This window comes from Choloepus didactylus, chromosome 7 (assembly GCF_015220235.1).
Source record: "Choloepus didactylus isolate mChoDid1 chromosome 7, mChoDid1.pri, whole genome shotgun sequence".
Classification (NCBI taxonomy): Eukaryota; Metazoa; Chordata; class Mammalia; order Pilosa; family Megalonychidae; genus Choloepus; species Choloepus didactylus.
The window spans coordinates 119,315,338-119,330,926 of NC_051313.1; the positions used below are offsets into that span (position 1 = coordinate 119,315,338).

The 15,589-nt window shown below is 37.6% G+C and overlaps 1 protein-coding gene across 5 annotated transcripts in view; it reads left to right on the forward strand.

The window, feature by feature from the left end:
* Positions 1 to 5,332: 5,332 nt before the first annotated feature.
* TSBP1 (testis expressed basic protein 1) overlaps positions 5,333 to 15,589 on the forward strand; it is a 68,718-nt gene continuing 58,461 nt past the window's right edge. For all 5 annotated transcript variants that reach the window (XM_037843717.1, XM_037843720.1, XM_037843721.1 and 2 more), the window contains exons 1-7: positions 5,333 to 5,542; positions 6,404 to 6,436; positions 7,834 to 7,869; positions 7,957 to 7,986; positions 8,090 to 8,110; positions 11,049 to 11,069; positions 11,605 to 11,625. The gene's annotated coding sequence lies outside the window, so the exon portion shown is untranslated. The remainder of the gene's footprint in view (positions 5,543 to 6,403; positions 6,437 to 7,833; positions 7,870 to 7,956; positions 7,987 to 8,089; positions 8,111 to 11,048; positions 11,070 to 11,604; positions 11,626 to 15,589) is intronic.

Here is a 15,589-nt window from a genome sequence, read left to right on the forward strand (position 1 = left end):
TAAAAATATGAGTTTTACTGACTGTGTAATATTTACACCATAATTTATCTAATAATTCCCCAGTTTTAGTGTTTTAGTTGAGTCTTCTCTAAAGACACTGCTTTCTGGCCACATCCTGAAATATACATCAAGATGCCTTTTTACTCTAAACAGAAAGTTTTAAAGGAGTCACATCGTGGTTTCCTTATAGTAGAAGCAGAAGTAATTCTGTTTATCCAAATGTTCTGGGCCAAAGTCATTTCATCCATATGTTATTTTGCAGAATTTTCTAGTCTCAAGAGATAGCCTCAAGATTTGATTGACTCCAAAGCTGTTTTGTGAGAAAAGGCATGGCCTCAAATGTAAGCCTTCCTACAGTTCATCTCAGTGGCGTGTACTCTGTACTGAAAGCTAACATCTGAACCCTTTTCCCACTGTTTTCTTTTCTCTTTTAGTGGTCTAGAATTAATGTGTGTGATCAGTTTTCTAAAATATATCAAACGTTCCCTATTCCTACTTAACAGTACAGAGGGCTCATAGGTAGTATTTTTTTTTTAACACACCCAGCATAGTATTGCCAACAATTAGATATTTAGCAAAGAGGGTATTTATTTTGTTGGTTTGGTTTGGATTTAGATTTGGGTTTTATGATGCTGGCAGTGGTTATGATGGGAATACCATTGTACCAGTTTGGATGTATTATGTTCCCCAAAACACCATGTTCTTTGATGCAATCTTACAGGAGCAGACGTATTTAGTCTTAATTAGGTTGGAAACTTTGGATTGAGTTGTTTCCATGGAGATGTGATCCACCAATCAGATAACTCTGATTGGATTATTTCCATGGAGATATGGCCCCGCCCATTCAGTGTGGATCTTAATTAAATCACCAGAGCTCTATAAGTGCGCAGATAGAAGGCACACTGGTGCTACAGCCAAGAGAGACATTTTGGAGATGACCACTGAAAGCAGACTTTTGCTGATGGAGAAACTAAGAGAGGACAAAACACCCCAAGAGCAACACTTTGAAGAAGGCACAGGAGATGAGGGAGGAGCTGGAACACAACCCGGGATCAGCAGACATCAGCCACATGCCTTCACAGCTAACAAAGGTTTTCCAGATGCCATTGGCCTTCCTTCAGTGAAGGTATACTTGTGTTGATGCCTTAATTTGGACATTTTCATGGCCTTCAGACTGTAAATTTGTAACCAAATAACTCACCTTTATAAAAGCCAATCCATTTGTGGTATTTTGCATAATGGCAGCATTAGCAAACCAGAACAACCATAGAATTGTCACATTTCCTGCCATTTAGAAGTTCACACCCAGTTTACATGTAGTCTAGAGTAAGAGAGCTGCAATTCAGAAACCAGACTGAGGTATTAATCTATTTTGTAAACTGTTATGCAACCAGGAGTGATGGAAAAGTTTTGGTAATTGTTGATGGTGATGGTAACACAACTTTATGAATGTAATTAACACTAATGAACTGTATATTTGAATGTAGTTAAAAGAGGAAATTTCAGGCTGCAAATATGTTACCAGAATTAAAATTTTTAAAATAAGAGAGAACTGTATAACACAAAGTGAACACTAATGTAAACTATGGACTATAGTTAATAGTATATAATAATATATATAATATTATTTTATCAATTGAAACAAAAGTACCACACTAATACAAACTATTTATAATAGGGAAAACTGTGTATGGGAGGTGGAATATGGGAAACCTACTTTTCTGCATGATTTTTCTGTAATTAAAAAAAAATACTTAACAAATAAAAAAATTATGCAACCAAATCCTAATAATTCTGTTACAGTATGCTATCAGCATAGTCAAAATCATGTAACTGATTATTGTAATTGATTGTCAGACTTACAATGGTGCTAACAACTTTGTAATATAATTTAGGACTGAGTGTGGGTCAATAAATTGGTCTTAACAATTAAAATATGGAATGATTATTGAAATACCAGTAATTTAAATTTATACATGTAAAAAATACTAAATAACTCTTTCCCCATCAAACTGTACCATAAAAATAAAGATTTCAACCATAGAATTTGTATGAAGGGGAAAAAAAAAGTAGTCCAGAACTTCCCCAGACCTGACAGGTAGAGCATCTAAAACTGGAGAGTACCACCCTCCTTCACCAGTGGCTGACTACTTAGCCTGGAAAATACAATGAGAAGTAAGTGCCAAGATCAAAACAAAATGTGGCTTTGTGCAAAGAGTACAGGCTTTGGAGTCACAAATTCCATTTGTTGATTGGGCAATGTCAGATGTATCTCTCAGCCTTGAAGGATTTTATTGTAAAGGTTATTGGTAATTAAATGATTTTGTGCTTATATAGCACCTAGTTATAGCTGTATAGTTCAAAGCCAATCAATATAAGGGAGTTTTCTTATTCTGTCTCCTTATTCACCAATGTGGTTTAAGAAATCCCATTCATTGGCTGACTCTTCCTAGCATCACAGACTTCTAGATTTACCTTACTGTCTGACTCCCATCAACTCAGCTTCTTTGGTTTGTCCCTTTTTAAGACCCCTCTTTTTTAAATATAGGGATTTTCTAGCTTTTAATCATCAAACATTAATTAAATATTACGTGGAAGAGTCTCTGCTTCAAGAGTTACAAGAAGAATAATATAATTTCTGGACTCCATATCACTAGAAAATTAGGAACGATTCCAGGGTTCCAGTGTATTGAGTGCCCCTCTGTCACCCTAAGTTTAAGTCCCTCAAATGTGTTTGTAAAGCTGCCCAGCCTCCTTTTCCTTTCCTCTTGCCTCTCTGAGGTTCCAATTCTTTGTTATGACACAGATTCCAGAATCTTCACTACACAGGCCACTCTCCCACAGTCTGCTTAGGTCTAATCAGCCTGAGCCACACAATTCCTCAGTGACCCTCTGTATCCTAATCTACAAGGGCCCCCCTCACGCACAAATTCATACAGCCCAGAAACAGTGAGCTTGGATTGATCATTTTACTTTGATCTCCCTCTGAGAAAGCTGTCCAGATGACACAGAACCCACAGAAGACAATCATTGGAAAATGGCCGTCTTGGGTATGGACTGACTCTCCCCGAAGTCCTCCTTGACCTTCGGGAGTCTTCTCTTCAGGGACTTTAACACAACTGCTTTACCTGCCTTGCCTGCTTTCTTTTCAAATTCAGTACCTTTCCTTTCACTCTCATTGATTCCTTTGGGAGCCTGGCAAAAATAACCCATAGTCAGCCCAGTTCTAGAGTAAGAGTACTGATTTCTCCTTTGTTTTCTAGAGTTTGAACTGATGGAGGAAAATAACCATCCTCTACAGCACTGGGAAAATTCCTTAGCCTCTTATCTCCTTCCTGTAGTATTGTTGACTTTATAATCTGACTCAACTCTGGGGAATAATGGCACCTCAGATTTTCCTCATAAATGGAGTGGATCATCTTCTAGTTGCCCTATGGCCAGAGCATTTCAGATGCCACTCAAAGGGGAGCACCTACCAGAGGCTTGATCAAATTCATCCCCTGGTTATCCCTGCCTCCTCTAAAGGTTATTTCACACTCATTCACAAAATTCTGACTCGCAAGTTGGAGGCCAGACTATTTCCTGCTCATTTTAGTGGTGACTTAGGAGAAAATTTCTGAAGTTTGATTTGGTGGTAGGAGAATTCTCTCATGTGACTTAACATCTAAAAGACTCAGTACACATGTGCCTAATCTGCCCCAAATGGGAGGTGTATTTCTGAGGTGGATTCATCTATTGCCATTTTGCAATAGCCTTAATCCCAATATACTTGGTTTTCTTAGCTCTTCAGAGTTCAATTTCTTCAGCATTTTTTTTTCTGCCACAGGCAGATTTTATAGTTTATAGCTCTGTTCTTCATGAACATGGTAAGGTATCTCATTAAGATTTTTTCTCCTACAACACAGGTCAAGCAGCCCCAGCACGCTTTCTCGTGTAAACCACAGTAACAAACCTCACCAGTAGCCATCTTATCAGGAGGAGCTAGGTGGGTGATGACTAAAAGGTCTTACCCAGTGATAATAAATTTCTGTCCTCTGCTGTGGCTTTCATTAATATGACCACCTTCAGTAAAGGGCCTCCAAAGTTTTTTGATTGCTCACTCACATAAAATTTTTGAGCATGCATTCCCTATATGTATACATTTATAAATTTCATGAATATACTACTGTTCTAATGTGTATGTTTTAAAACAGAAAACTAGAAATTTTAAAGGGATGAGATTTAAAAATACATAGAAACAGAAGTTCTGTTTTTTTCTCACACCCCAGTAGATTGCTTTGCAGACCATTTCCTCCCTGTAACTTTCTCCTGCCCGAGGAGTAAAGAGTTTGAGGAGGAAATGTCACAAATTGTCCACTCTAAAACAAGGGTACACAGCATCTCAGTTTCTTAGTAACTGACCAAAAGGACTAATATAAGAGCTAAGAAATGTGTAGGAGAAGGAACATGGGGGCAGTACGATGAGGAAGGTAAAGGAAGAGTTGTTGGGGTGGGTGTAAAGGGAAAGAACTAAAAAAAAAAAAAAAAAGGTCTATCTGATGGAGAGTGAGAGGTGCCCTGAAATTGTCTCTGATAATGACCTGGTCTAAATAAGCAGGCCTACAAGTGAGTTTTTGTTTCAGAAATAACTTTGGCTGTCATTCTGATTCTACTGGCAATTGCTATTCTGGTTATTTTGCTAATGAGATGGTCACGCCACAAGCAAAATGGTGAGTAACAATGAGTGAAAATGGAGAAAGTCTGTAGAAACTGAGAGGGAGGGATGCCAAGATTCAATCCAAGCTCCTCTCCGTATGAGATAGCTAGAGATTTTGCCAATAGTCTCATTTTGTCAGAAGTCTCATTTCAATGCACGAATCAAAAATCTCTCACTTATTAGTGATTCCCCCTCCACTTTTAAACTCCTAAAGCTCCCACTGCCAATAATGTCAACCAAAATATAATGGCTATTTAACTCAGAGACTGAGTTTAACTACAACAGTAAGAAGAACACTTCAAGAATTATCTGAGTTCCAAGGGAAATTACCTTAGTTAAAAAAATAAAAAAGGAAGAAAGAAGACAGTATGCTATTGGACACAAAGAGCCAGCTTTATATGGAAAGAATTAGAGAATTTTAGTGCCTTCATATGGGGCACTACTAAGAAGAGAAATACATGGTAGTACTTGTCAATGAAGAGACGGGGCTTATAAAAACAATGAACTATTTCTATGCCATATGGTTCCTCTTTCCAGGATTTTTCTCAGTATTGCTCCCACTCCCTTCCAGTCAGCTGTACCCCCTCCTATTTCTCATCCCCCATGCTTGTGAGCCCCAGAGATCATACTGTAAAAGGATAGATAGGATGGGGCTGGATGGAGATGCTGTAAAGACATGGGAAACAGTATTTTATTATATCAAGTGGGTCACCTTGGGAGCAAAGAAGCACCGTTTAGAGTGAGAAGAGTTGGGGAGGGAGAATTCCTCTCACAAGTAGCTAACAGGAATATTTTCACTTAATTCTTCCACAGCAGTTGACATCTCAAGATACAGTTCAGAACAAAGTAAGTACTTACACTCATGAGAAAAAGAAAGATAGTAACCATGCATGTAATTTCCATAGGTTATGACCAACTCTATCTTGTTTATCTTTGCATTTCCAGCACTCTGTAAGTGTTCCGTGGTACAAACTGAGTTTCTAAGTTGCTGGGAAAAAATCCACCAGAGATTTCTGAGCAGCATGGTGTCTCAAACCAGAGTTGGGTGGAATGAATTAGAAGTAGGGGGACCTGCAGGACTGTAAGGCTCCCTTTAGATGCCTTCTGTGGTCCAGGAACAGAGACAGGGATACCAAGTCATGGAAATAGCAGACTCTGCAGGCATGGAGCAGAAGGGTCAGCAGAAGGTCTAAGGCTGGTAGTGAAAAGGGCTTCAGTAAGGAGGCTGGGCAGAGTCCAGACTGGAGTTCAAGAGTCTAATGTAGCCAGAAATTACAAGAGTGAACAGAGCTAAGTTGATTATGATTTAGAAGGAGAGCACCAAGTTCAAGTTCTGAAGAGTGAAGCAGGTTTTCCTTGGCAAGGTCTAGCAAGATGCCAAAGTTGCTAAGAAAGATACCCCAGGGTGGTAGAGAGAGAGACAGGAGCTAGGTGATAGAGTACCAGAGGAAAAAAACATCTTTGAGGACCCTTCTTCTCTCTTAGCATGGCTTCTATTCTGAAACTGTTGACTGGCATGCTCACTTACGATCATCTGCTCCTGTTACTCCTGCACAGTCCCTTGTTCCTGCAAAGTAAATTAGTTCATGTCATTTTTCACCATTGGGAATCCCTGTCAGCATTCACTCTCAGAGTCTTAAATAAAGCCCCACTAACATTCAAGAAGCAAAATCATGGAGCTCTCTCTCTCTTTTTTTGTTTCTCCAGGTACTGGCCTTCTGGATTATGAGGATTTTAGAGGTAAATAGATTGGGAACTACCGGAGAGTGAAAGGAGGAATGTGTTCTTTATGGAACAAAATGTTCTCATCTCCCTTTGAGTGTCATTTGTTAGGTCAGCACTTCTTTTACTGTCATAATATCCACTGCCTAGCAATGTCTCTATGCATATCTGTATACACATGAAAAAATTAGGCATTTTTCCTTAGAAAAGGAAAATATATGTCCTTTCTAAGACCATTAAAAGAATTCACTTCTAGCTCCTGTTTACTTTGAGATCTCAGAAAGATTAAGAAACCTCTCTGAAACAATTTCCTGGATTTGTAAAATGAGGATAAAATACATAATTCACAGGCTGTAATGAAGATTCAATGGGAAAGCATATGTGAAGACACTTTGTAAGCTGTAAAGTACAATGTAATAAGTGACCAAACTTAAGTTACTATCCCCGTTTTAGAAGATGAACTTGATGCTCAAAAAAAGAGTAAGAGATTTGTCCAAATTCACCTAGGTAGTTGAAGGAGTTGGATATTGAACCCTGGTTTTCCGACCCATATTTTTACACCATACTATCCTTCACTTTGTTGAAGACCAAAAGAAGTGGGGGAGGGCTCATTTTATACCAAACTTCAGCTGATTGTTAATAGACTTATACCCTGTACTCCAAATCAGGACGTGTGGTCTGACATGAATGAGCATACTTACAGGAATAATGATAAACCTCATTTGAAATAAAACTTTCCCAGAAATCTGATGGTTATGAGACTATAGCACTGTACTGATTTTTGCAGGGACACACACACACACACACACACACACACTCATACCATATATTTCTATTACTATAGTTGTCCTTAACCCCTGCACTCCACCTCTGACTCTCAACATCCACTCCCTGTCTATGGGTGTGCTCTCTGCTCCCTCTCTGACTGACCCTATCTCCAGAATTCAAGAGCCTCTACTTTGCCTCTCATTCCTGCTATAAGGCTCTAGAAACTAGTCCAGAAATTAGGACTATGGGGTTATGAGGTTGTAGATATGGAAACAGTCTCACACACACACACACACACACACACATGCACTTACTCTACAAGCACATAGATTCAAATCCCCAAGAGTTGAGGAGAGAAGGGAGGAGGTTTGCTCCCTCTGCTTGCTCTCCATGGCCTCTTCCCTCACGCTTGGACTCTCGGTCACTCCTCCCCTTCTTAACTCTGTGCTTCATGTGCCACAACCAACCAGAGTGAGAAGCGAAGGGGAAAGGCAACCCCTTCTTCCCTCTCTTTTCTGAAATGGAACCCAAAGCGAATGGGAACATCAAGAGACGTAGCAAAATCTTAGTAGCTGAGCTTAGGCTGTGATGAAACTTATTTCTTGATAGCTGTTGGCAAACTTTATCCATTTTTATTTCTTCCTCAGAAGAGTCTTCCTCTCAAAAACCTAGAAGAGGAAGAGGTAAACAGATTTTCCTCTAATAAGAAAATTATGTTGGCATAAGACGTCAAGGATAGAATCTCATTACGTTTTGTCTTCTATTTTTAGGAATCCGACATTCATATTCAACAGAAAGTGGTAAATAAATTAGAAATTTGATTGCTACAAAATTAAAACAAAAATCTGTTTGTGAGAAAATTAAGAATCTTATCATAATCATATTTTTTCTTCTATCTTTTAGATGCTTCATATGATGATCTAGGTAAGTTTATTTAGAATTATGGTAACATTCAAGGAAAATCAGTGTTTTTCTCAGCCATAACATAAGGAACTATAAAATCTACCAAGGCAAAGAGACAAGAAATCAAAGTAGCTTGCAGAAGATCCTAAGAAACATGCATAGATATTCACCTTTGTACTATGAGATGCCTTCTTCTCACTGTTCTCCAATTCCTCTCTGATCCACCTTCTAATCAGTTAACAACATTAATCTGAGGACTCAAGTGAAATACAACATCCCAGACCTCACCAACAGTCTCTTCAAAGAAATCTAGGCCTTTTCTATCAAGCTCCTCACAAGTCTTCCAGAATCTTCCACTTATCCATTTAAAAAGTCATTGCAACATGTTTGGTATTTGCAAACTCAGCAACACCCCACTTCTCTGGTATCAAAATCTGTTCCAATTTGCTAGAGCTACCACTATGCAAAATACCAGAAATAGATTGGCTTTTATAAAGGGAATTTATTAGGTTACAAATTTACAGTTCTAAGGCCGTAAAAGTGTCCAAACTAAGGCATCAATAAGAGGATACCTTCACTGAAGAAAGGCGGATGGTGTCTAGAACACCTCTGTTGGCTGGGAAGGCACATGGCTAGTGTCTGCTGGTCCTTTGCTACCAGGTTATCTTTCAAAATGGCTTTCTCCAAAATGTCTCTGGCCTTGTGTCTCTGTTATCTTCTCTCAGCTCTCTCCTTGTTCTCCTGGGGTGTTTCTCGCTAAACATCTGGGAGTTCTCTCTAAGCTTCTCTGGGGCAAACCCTGGGCTTCATCTCTTGGCTTAGCATCTCCAAATGTCCTTCTGTCTGCATCTCCAAGTGTCTCCAAGCATGAGCATCACAGCTTGTGTTCGCTCCTGAGCTCTCTTAAGTATTTCAGTGAACCGACCCTGAATGGGTGGGGTCCACACCTCCATGGAAATAACCCAGTCAAGGTTCCACCCTAATCAACAGACTAATAAGTCTGCCCCCACAAGATTGTATTAAAGAACATGGCTTTTGTGGGGGGCATAATAGATTCAAACCAGCACAGTATGAATTAGAGAAAGGTGTCTTTCCTCCTGGTAGGTGCAACCCCACACCAGAGACACTGTTAGGGACTTCAGTCCCCTTGCACCTTTGTTTGGTGAACCATCTTCACAACCATGATGCACCAGTCCCACAGAGATGTGAGGGGCATCTCACTGTTAACATGTCCTAAACCAAGTCCCCATCCCTCCTACACACAGATACTGGCCCCTGCATCCACCCAATCAATTGTTCAGGCCATCAACCTTTGAATCATCTTTCACCCCTTTCTCTCATGCCCCTCATCCAAATCCTATCACTGATATTTTCAAATTATATTCCAAATAAGACCCATTGTAACCACTCCCACTGTGACAATCTTAGCCCAAGCACCATCTCTGGCCTGAACTACTGCAGCTGCCTCCTAACTGCTCTCCTTGGTTCTATGCTTGCCTTCGTCTAGTATATTCTCGACACCACAGGCAGTGTGATCATTAATAAGCAGTTCTCAAATTGATTCACTTAGAAATCTATGCATGAAAAATGTCAGTGACTTGCCCAAGCCAGGCTTGCCAGTGGCTTATCTGGATATGAACTTAGAATTGTCTGACTCCAAATTTCATGGAGTTAAGTTTATTTTTACACAATTTAGTAGTATCTTAATTATTAATTTCCTGCTTATAGATCTTTAGTGTACAGTCTTTAATCTTAGCTTCTTTCTATTCCAGGCCCCCCTTACATTCTTAGGGGAAAACTGAATCCATAAATATTTTATTGTTGTCTGAATAGCCAGTAATTTAAAATTTGCAAAGTCAAATCATCCCTATAAATCTCAATCATCTTAAGTTTCTAAGTTCCCAAGCTCTATTGGTATTTCCTTCCATCCCTCTTGGACATATAAATTTTCTGGTGAGCTTGACACTATGGAGGTCTTTTTGGCAGGAAAATATTAGGTGAAGTTGTATTGTTAGTTTAGGTATATGAAGTTTAGGTACTTAAAGATTAATTTAAATATGTCACATTAATAGGTTAAAGTTGCCATGATAATTAATTCAAAAAATTGAATTCACTGAGTTTGTTTTTAATATTACTAATTTTTATGACAAATATAGGTACAAAGTACAGCACATGAAAGTGTTCATCATCTTAGTATTTTCCATTTTTAAAGTTCCTATAGAATCATGAGAAACCAGTAACATTAGTGTAAAATAGAGAATGTTTTATGTGTTTTGGAGTTAATTCCCATCATGGTGACAATCAAATACGGAAAGTACTCATTTTCAGAAAAGGAAATAAGGACAAAAAATATATGTTGTCTTTATATTTCTGGGTAGATCCTTAACTATTTATATTTTAGCAACATAATTTAAATCACCTAAAGTATGTCAGTAATACTCCTAATTTGTATACTTTCATGAAAATAAGTCACGATAACATCACTTGTTTTTTTGTATAATTTGCTTTTGACATCTCCAGATGTTATAGACAGTCTGCTTCTATGACATCACAAAAACAAACAAGCTTTAGGGCATAGGATACACATCTAGTCACTATAAACTTATGCATATTTATACATTATATTTTGCCATATCTTCATTGAATTTGAATTCTCAATTATCTGAACAAATATTTCATCATTCCCTCTCCAATTTATTTTATAACTAACATATTCTTCTGTTTCGATGTTTCCAAACAGTTTATTTTTTCTCACTATACGTATATTATCTTAGTTAATCTTTGCCTGCTTTTTCATGTCATATAACTCATAAATTATGCCATGAGGAGATTTTTGCCTCCAGTTTCTCATATGTGCGGATATTTGAAGGTGTTGATTACAATCAGGTAGCTGTAATAATAGTGAAACCACAGAAGTAGAAAAACCAAACTGATTTTTCTTTGTTTTGTGTATTTTTAGAGGGAACCAGAGGAGATTATAGTAAGTATTCTCTTGCTTTTCAACAAAAACTTGCTTCACATTAGTAATATTTCCCTAGATTGCAAATGCTTTGAAGAAAGGGAAATCCTATCAGTTCTTATAAAGATTAAACAATAGATAAAGTCTCCTGGTGCTGGTTTAGAATGGTCTGTTAGCAACCAACAAGGTTCCAAACTAACTGGGAGGAAAAGAAAAGATTGAGGAAAGGATGAGTGAGTGAGTGAAAAGGGAAGTGCGGGAGGAGGGGGTTGCAGAGAAAAAGAGGGAAAGGGGAAGAGAAGGGAGGGAGAGATGAGGAGAGGGAAAATGGAGGCCACCGCAGTTCTGCAGGAATAATGCCTGTCTCCTGAAAGATTTCAACCCTTTATAGAGGTCGATTCGTGGGAATGGCCTCTGGTATCTACCACCATGTTCTCAGGCCTCTCCAGACCTGAGCCCCTGAGAAGGGATCACAGGAATTGGTGCTGATATGCAAAGCTCGGGGACCCAAATTCTGATGATTCACCTTATGTTTGTCTTTGTGTATGTTTTCTAGCACAATCAGCAACCTCCCTAGGTAAGTCCTTCATAGCTGCCTTTCAAATTTATCATCTTAGTTTGCAAGTCCTGTCATTTCTATATTTTTTCTTTCTTGTAAAGAAGTTTTTAAAATAAAGTACAAAAATAATTAACACTTGCAAATCACCTCCCAGATTTGACAACTGGTAATACTTTGCCATATTTCTCGAATTACAGAAAGTGCTAAAATCTCGTTTGTCCCCATCCCTAGACCCATTCCACTTCCCTCTTCTCAAAGACATAAATTTATTATACATCTTTTGTCTGTTTTCATAGATTTCACATCTTTATATATCACTGAACAATATATAGTTTTGTTTTGTATGTTATTTTAAAATTTTACTAAAATTCCTTATTCTGAAGGTATCATTACAACTTGCTCTCCCTCCCCCCAACATCGTAATTTTGAGATATATAAGAATCCAGGTCATTCCTTTTACTTGAAGAATAATATTCCAACTTATGAATATACAGTATTTATCTATTATTTCCCCTACTGATGTATTCTCAGTGTTTCCAATTTCTGATCTCACAATTAATGCAGCAAAGAATGTCCTTAAGTAAATGGAAAGCAATTCCTCCAGGGTACGTACCCTGAAATGAAAGCAATGAATCACCTTGCTTATGAACAATTTTGCTAGCTATTGCTTACTTGTGCTCTATGGTAGTTTTTCATCTGGATATCTGAAAAATGTTATCTTATACTTTCTTTTCATAGTTATAAAGGTTTTCTTTTTACATATAGGACTTTAATCCAAATGGAGTTATTGTTTTGTTTCTAAATAATATAAGGTAGGGATCTAATTTTCCTCTTGTATGGAAAACCAATTGTTCCACCTGGCTTTATTGACTGGTGAATTCTTTACTGATTTGTAATGCCATCTTCATCTTAAATGCTTGGTTTTTTCCAAGATTTTCTCTTCTGTTCCAGTGATCTTTTGTCTTTCCCTGAACCAATACTAATTGCGTCCATTACTAAAGCTTTGTGATAACACTATCGGGAATGGCACATTCTCTGTCCATGTTCTATTTTTTACAGAAATGCTTTGGCTATTCTTAGACCTTTACTCTTACATTTTAGAATCAATTTTTCAAGTTCCATAAAAACCTCATTAGGATTTCACTGACATTTCATTGAGTTTGTAGATGAATTTACAAAATCGTTTTTACAAAATCGTTTTTTTCTGCATCTTAATGTGGTGATCTATTATGCCAATCTTCTTAAATACCCTTCAATCATGTTCTAGAACTTTCTCCACAGAAGTCTTGCTTATCTCTTGTTCGATTAATTCCTATGCACACACTTTTTTTTGTTCCTGATGTGAATGGTATCTTTTTTTTCTATTGAGTTTTATAAATGTTTATTGCTGGTACACAAGTCATATGCTGTATTTTTGAGAGTTGATTTTTGTATCTAGACACCTTGTGGAGCTCTTAAAATTTCTAATAATTTGTAGATTTTCTTGGATTCTGTATGTGGAAACTCAACATCTCAAAATCTGACAATTTGAGGTTTTTTTCCCATCCTTAAATCTTTTTCTTATTCTTTCTTTTCATTATAATTTTTTTATTAGAGGAAGTGTAGACTTACAGATAAATCATGCATAAAATATAGAGTTCCCATTTACCACCGTATTATTACCACCTTGCGCTAGTGTGGTACATTTGTTACAACTGATGAAAGAACATTTTTATAATTGTACTATTAACTACATTTCTATTTCTTATCTATTGTTCTGCCCAAAATATCCAACACAATGTTAATACCAGCTATGATTGCAGGCATCCTCCCTAGTGTCTGACTTTAACAGAAATGTCTCTAACTTGGCTCTTAAGGGTGATTCTTGCCTCCATTTGTCAGCATCCTTTTTAGTGTAAAAATATTCCATTTTATTTCTAGTTGACTAACAAAAGTCTTACGCATGAGTATTGAATGAATTTTAATGAATATGTTCTCTGTATTTATTGGCATAAAATTATTTTGTGATTTTAAAAATTATTTACTCTATCTATGGATATATCCTATTTTCATTCCTGTTATCACTGGCTTGTGCCTTCTTTCTTTGATTATTCATAATTATCTTGAGATAATTATTATTTATTAATCTATTCAAAACTCCATTTTGATTTTGTTGAATATTTGCTGGTTCTTTGTTTCCTATTTCATTTTACTTTTATTCTTTTTCTAGCCTACTAAATTAAACCCTTAATTTTCAGAATTTCTTTTTCTCTAATATAAGTATTTCAGGCTGTAAAGTTCCTTCTAAGTGCTGCTGAAATTCCACCACACAAAGTGTTTTCCTTGACCTTCTGTTTAAATATTTTATAATTTTCATGATAACTTTAACAAATAAATTATGCAAAAGTGTGTTTTAATTTAATATGTTTTTATCTTTTCTATTTTTTAGGGTGACTTTCAAATGTAAAGGGATTCTGGGGGAAAGAGTCTAACCAAGTTGTTTGGTTTTCTATTGCTGCTGTAACAAATTACCAAAAACTTAATAGCAATAAACAGTGCCATTATTTTACAGCTCGGTAGGTTAGAAGTCTAACATGGGTGTCTCGCTGGGCTAAAATGAAGGTGTCAGCAGGGCTGCATTCCTTTTAGAGGTTCTAGGGAAGAAACTGTTCCTTGCTTTTCCCAGCTTCTAGAGTCCACCCAGATTTCTTGGCTCATGGTCTCCTTTCTCCATCTTCAAAACTAGCAAAGGTGAAGTCCTTCTCACATCACATCACTCTGATTTTCTCCCATTGTCATATCTCTTTCTCCTCTCCTCCTTCTTCCCACTTTAAGGACCCTTGTGATTAAACTGGACCTAGCCAGAGAATCCCAGATAATCCAGGGTCATCTCCCTTAACCCCATCAGATGATTAGCAACTTTAATTCCTTTTTCCTATGTAACCTAACATATTCAAAAGTTCCAGGGATTAAGATGTGGACATTGGCGGGGGGGTGGGGTGGGCACACACATTGTTTTGCCTACCACCCATGTGCCTAGGAATAAAAGAAAATTAGTTTGGTGAATAGAAAGGCATACCAACTCCTTATTTCTCTACGCTGGATTCTGAATTATTTCCCTTAGATTTATTCTCCAGTTCACTCATCTTTCTTCAGTTGAATCTAGTCTCTTTGTTTACCCATTTAATGATTTTTACAATTAAATGGCTATTTTTTACATCTGGCATTTCTATTTTTTTTTCTTTATCAACTGCACCTGTTCTCAATTCATAATTTCTTGTGGCTTCATGGATTCTTTGCTTCATTTGTATCTTTGAACATTTGACACACACTTTGAAAATCCCTTTGACTTGCTCTTCTTGTGTGACTTGTCCTGTTTGTTGTGGATGACTTCTGTCATGGTAATAAGTTTCCTCAAATGCTTTTAAAAACTCTACTCTGCAAACTCATCAGTTGTCATTTGTTTGAGTCCCACATAAGCCCTGTGTTGTGCAATTATGCAACACTCCTATCACCCCAAAGTTTTCTTAGATCAGTGTTTATTACAGCTTTTCAGCTCATAGTTTCTTCCCCACATGGAGGGTTCAAACGTGGGCTCCATCCTGAACTCAGCCTATATTGAGGGTTCTAATACTGCCGGTGCAAATGGGTCAGTCACTTCCTGGCACACCCGGACCAGAGGTTGATAATGCCCCTTTCACAGACAACGCAGTACTGTGTGACCCTCAGCTTTAGGCTGGAAGACTACTACCAGGTCCTTAATGCATTGGCCCCGCACCCTGGATTTCTGTTCTTGCTCAGGGGTTGAAAACCCAGCCCCTCACGCAGATGCTCATGTGGGCGGTGAAACGTCTCATTCATGCTCAAGGTTATGGCTCCCTCTTGATACACAACTCTCGGAGGCTTCTCTTTCTAGGTTTCAAGCTCACCTCCACATTTTTAAACTTCTAAAAAGACTGTGTCCAACTTAAAGTGATCAGAGGAGGAGGAGGAATATTGAGTT